The sequence below is a fragment of the Protopterus annectens genome, chromosome 16.part0 (genome assembly GCF_019279795.1).
Source record: "Protopterus annectens isolate FY-2018-M chromosome 16.part0, PAN1.0, whole genome shotgun sequence".
Classification (NCBI taxonomy): Eukaryota; Metazoa; Chordata; order Ceratodontiformes; family Protopteridae; genus Protopterus; species Protopterus annectens.
The window spans coordinates 695,320,394-695,325,905 of NC_056750.1; the positions used below are offsets into that span (position 1 = coordinate 695,320,394).

At 35.4% G+C, this 5,512-nt stretch overlaps 1 protein-coding gene across 2 annotated transcripts in view; it reads right to left on the bottom strand.

The window, feature by feature from the left end:
• Window positions 1-4,927, bottom strand: part of CPNE6 (copine 6) — an 886,978-nt gene extending 882,051 nt beyond the window's left edge. Inside the window, exon 1 of one of the 2 annotated variants that reach the window (XM_044058469.1) lies at window positions 4,907-4,927. The gene's annotated coding sequence lies outside the window, so the exon portion shown is untranslated. Of the gene's footprint in view, window positions 1-4,258; window positions 4,706-4,906 lie in introns of those variants that run through there. The other variant, XM_044058468.1, reaches the window with a different exon arrangement.
• Window positions 4,928-5,512: the final 585 nt, after the last annotated feature.

Consider the following 5,512-nt stretch of genomic DNA (forward strand, 5'->3'; position numbering starts at 1 on the left):
TATAGTCCAGGATTTGAATAATTTAAAGAAAAAGACAAAAAGAGAATCTGAGTGTGCAGAGAAATTAATAACATTAAATACATTTTAGAAGAGCTGTGCAAATGAGATATTGATCTTTTAATTGAAGGTTTGAGGTTAAAATTATGCGGTCAGTCACTCTATGACAGAAGAGTAGTGAAACCTAACCGGAGTGATGTACAGCCAGTGGAAGCAGTAGCCCTGAATTTAGAACATTACCTATGGCTTCCATGCTTGCAGCCCCTAAAATCAGTGTAACACAGTAAGAGATGAAAACATAGAAAAGTTGCCAAACAATGCGCGAGTCATAGCCAGTGAGATTAAATGTATATGCATAATACAGAAATAATAGCTTTAAAGTTCTTACTTTTTCTTTCCCATAAACACGTAAGTGCATCAAGATGAGGAATACAAATCTTAAGATTTTCACATGACCTCATACTGTAGTTCATCCTTCTCCAGTGAATCTGTATAATTATGTCCAATATCACCAGATTCAACCATGGGAAGGAGGAACAGAAATTGTGTACTGCTTTTGAACCACATATTTCTAACAAGCGTGATGCTCGTGACAGTGAATGTTTTACAGTTTTTCATAAGCAGTAAGTAAATATATAAATACTCATCATCAGAGGAAGTAAATGCTGTAAGTACTACTGCCCCTCATAGATGGGAAGAAGCATATCAAATGTATACTGCAGAATAAATTTAATTTTTGAGAGGGTTCATTTAAGGGGCCTAATATCTACTATAAATATTAATTAGACAATCTGAAAAAATAATGTGCATGCTTGCTTAGAATGATACATGGAGTTTTCTCAAGCAGTGGCAAAATTGTTTTTCAAAGTTTATGCATCCAAATAATTATGTTTAAGGGGAAAAACAAATAAAAGGATGCATGTGAACCAAAAAAAAAGGTAATTATGTCAAATGTGATATATGTTCCCCATGTTATTTTTTCTCCCATATTAAATTATTTGAGTAATAAGACGATTATGTTGGGAACAGCTTTGTGCGAGTAAATCTGATATTTCTGGCTACACACCCTGATGTGTTATACTGTTTTTGGAAATTTGATAACTCAAACCTTTCTGGCTTGTGTTCTTGCCTGTGCATTTAATGATAATGTATAAACAGAAAACAGGTGCTTTTCGTTTTATAACTATTTCATTTAAAAAAAAATTAAGATACATTTTCCAAAAAACTTAAATACAAGACAAAAGACTTACTTCTATATACTGTTTCTGCAGCAACATTATTTCAGTAAATTAGTTTCAAGAGACATAATGCATGAGGAGAGGGATTTGGCTTTGTCTAGATTTCTAGGTTGTCTTATTTTTGACTAGCGTGGGATAATAAACTCTAATGCTTCAAAATGTACCAAAGTTAATCAACGTTTAGTATCTCCAAGTTGCAATTAGAAGTGCCTATTGATGTCTGTACTCACAGAGTGGGTATAACGTTCTGGGACTTATCCAAATAGAAGGACATTGGCAGTCTTAGAGGTGGTTTGGCTCTGAAGCTGGGGAACACAGGAGTAATTAGCGCATTTTAATGTAGTCATTAGCTAGCATTCTCTAGGGAGTGTGTGTGAAGGCAACCTAGAACAGGAAGAAAAGTGGCAATTACTGTAAAACAATCAGATACTGGCTCACTTATTTTCTTCTGAGTGCCGCTGTTTTATAGCTGTGGAATTTTAATGCAGGATGTCATAAAGACTGGCAGGAAAACTCCCCTGCATCCTCGAGTCTGCTCTTTTTATCTTGCAACTGGTCTGCATTCCACATGTTCTAGACAAAAGTGCCGTCAACCTTCTTGTGGAAGTAAAGCTATCAAAATCACATGAGGCTTGCAAATGTGAGTGAACAAAAGTTTTTGTGTCATGGTGTAGACATACATTTGAGTGTGTAAGTGTGTATTAATGCCTGTTGGCAAACTGATAATGACAACAGCCTTCTCATTCTTATTAGGCACTAGCGATGGAGACACAAGTCGGGTATTAATTACAACACACAGTACTGAGTCTGCATACGCAGAAAGGCATTCAAAATTTATCAGTACGTATCAGCTGGGAATTAATAACAAAGAAGGAGATGAATGTAGGGGGTAGCTTAACAAAAAGAAAATAACTACTAAAATGTAAAAAACACAAGAGGTAAAAAAAAAAAAAACTCTGTACTTAGGAAAATTTGTTGCACAACAAAGAAAATATAACTTTCATATACTAATACTGAGACTTTCATATGATAACAAATATGTGTGGTTGTAAAGCAGCCCTTAGCAAAAAGTAAGAGTTGTGCTCACTGTGGTATCACTTCTCGCAGATAACTTTTGATCTTAATGCATGCTACTACCTGAATAATTGTTTGAACTTAAAAACATGCTAATCATCTGAGTGACCCACCATTATAAGAATTATGAGTATGCTATTTAAATATGATCTCTCTATCCCTCTCACTTGCATAATACCTAAATTTCAAACTCTTTTGATTCCTTTGGCAACACTACATGCTATATTAATGACAGTCTGCTTACAACATTTGACCTCTAATGGCTCACACACTAATTTATTTATTGATTTCAACTCAAATCCTGCATCCTGTGGGATTTGTGGACAATGATTTACTCAAAAAGCTTGTGGCATATTTTTTCAAATGTCTGCCATTTATCATCCTTAGGTCTACAAATGACTCCTGCCGCATGAAAGCATGATAGAAGCTACATTTCTGCCTAAAATTAGCTGTTCACTTATGTAGAAAGACATCACAGCCTATGTTGTCAGAGAACAAATAGGAGTACAACTTGATATCATGACTTATCGAAGCAATTGCAAGGGAATTCAGCAGACTTGATAGCTCACAGCAAGCCATCCTGATACAATCAAAAGCATCAGCCACATATCTTTTCTCCTGCTGAAATACAAGTGCATGTGATATACCAATTCATTCTCTGCATATCAAAAATATATTTTCTCCAACCTCCACCCCCCCATAAAAAGGGAGGCATACAATTGTGTTTTATGTGCAAAAATAGTTTGCCTTTCCTCACAGTAATGATATCCTCAGAGGTGATCATATTAAGTACAAAGGGAGAGTGAAGTATGCAGATATGGGAGTTCTCCCCATAAAAATACTCATTTCAAAAAAAGGTCAGTATGCAACTTTACAACCACAGTTCTATGTATTGTAAATGGAAGGTTCAACATTTTTGAGAGATACATTCCAACCTGCTATAATGCACATTCAAAATATTTAAGTTATAATTATTTAGGATAAACAGTCCTGCCGTATTTAATCTTGTGAGTGTAAGTCACTTATTACAAAACATTAACCTAAGCATTTAAAATTGTATTAATAAAGGCTTGTCCAAATGGAAAAGCAAGTCATAAACATTATGGGGAACAATTAGATTGTCCACGTACACCCCCTTCCATACATGGACACACACACACACACGCATACACACACACACACACACACACACACACACACACACACACACACACACACGCATACACACACACACACACACACACACACACACACACACTGCCAGACAGACCAATAAAGTTGTGGAAGCATCATGGGATATAAATTAAGCAAATGGTTAAAGGTAATCAATGATGCTGCATTTGGTAGTGAGACAAAACTGTCACTACTGACATACATGTAAGTCAAGTAAAATTAATTGCCTTACTAACAAGGAAATACATTTATATTAAGAAAATAACTCGTCAAATATCTACAGACAAAAGGGATCATTATCATTAATGGGCAGTCTTCCTTCCACAAGTCATAAATTAAATAAATGTCCTGCTGTGGATTTCATAAAAGCTGACAGGAGTCAAAGTAAAAATCATACATTGATGAAGAAAGTTCATGTTTAAGAAGCATGTAGTCCAACTTACAGTGATATTGTGCTTCATTTAAGTATTTAATGTATTTACTTTGCTTATCCGTTAATGCAGGAATGGAAGAACATGTTATAATCTAGGGCTCTCTTATACAGTCACCCATTCATGCATTCACAAATAGGGCAAGCATTTCTCATATAAAAATAAAAAAAAGGTTAACTGCACAGTGTGTTTAAATAAATTACATTTCAGTTGTATGGACACCATGTGCTGATTCATTTGTTTGTTTAAATCATTATCATTCTGTGATATACTTGGAAAACAGTAGACAGAAAAGTCCAACGTGAACTGAGGAAAGGTAGTGAAAAAAAGGCAAACTAAACTTACCTTGTTGAGAAGTAACTAGGCTGAAAACAGGAAGTATAAATTCTTGCTTACGAACAGTAAGGATTTTCCTTATCGGCAACTCTCCAAATAAAAGGCAGCAACAGAAACCTCTGATAAGTCTGTTATCAGTTCTTCCAGATAAGATGCAGTGAAAGAATTACATGACAACACCGTTATGTGTCCTTAGTTCAGAGTATAAGTAACCCAGATATCTAGTTATGCTTCTGCTAGTTGTTCTAGCTCACAAACAGATGAGAGGAAATAATCCTTCTTTTAGAAAGTATGCTGACTTTATCCCTTAGATATTTTGACACTGGGAGCTGTTAAAAAATTCTGAAGTATATGCACCTTGGTTTACAGTTTAAATGCTCTTATATATGTAGTATTTTGTCATCACCAGCAACCACTCTCAGATTTTTTCTTTCTCTTTTTATACACTGTGTCTTACTGTGTATCAGTGAGAGAGAGAGAGAGAGAGAGAGAGAGAGAGGGAGGAGGAACAGAAAGAGAGAGAGAGAGAGAGTGTGTGTGTGTATGCAAGACTTTTGCATCCTTTAGCATACTGCATTCAGAAGATATACTGCAAAAGTCTTAATCTGCGTTTTCAAGTAACTATAATAATAATAAATTAGAATAATTAAATCATACCTTTCAAACCACTGTAGACATCAAACCAGGCAAACTGTGGAAATATGATTCTTTATGTATAACTAATTCAATTTTACTACTAATTTTGTGTGTGAAGTTGTTCTTCAATTTTGTCTACTAGTTATCTTTCCTCCAGGTGCTCCGTTTTCCTCCCACATCTCAAAGACATGCCGTAGGTGGATTGGACACTCTAAATTGGCCCTAGGTGTGAGTGTGTGCATGTGTGTGCCTTCTGTGGAAGGTTGGGCACCGGGCTGGCAACTTGACACTGTAAAACTCCACTGCCAGTCATGAGCGGACAGGTGATCCACTGTGGCAACCCCTAACTGGGAAAAGCTGAAAGAAGAAGAAGTTATCTAGCATAATTTATAATTGCACATCTTTTTACTATTTAAAGTAATAATTACAGCAACATCAGAATTATCTAAATTTTACAGAGTTTCTAGATGAACTTAAAAGAAAATTGAAAAAAATGCTCCCTATGCTTGATTTAAAGTGATATGCTTGTGCTTGTTTGTGTGTGCGTATACTCATCTGAATATGTGCACATATTTACTTATGCATTACATAGCAACACATAGTTCATTTTACTTTATGCCTCCTCAT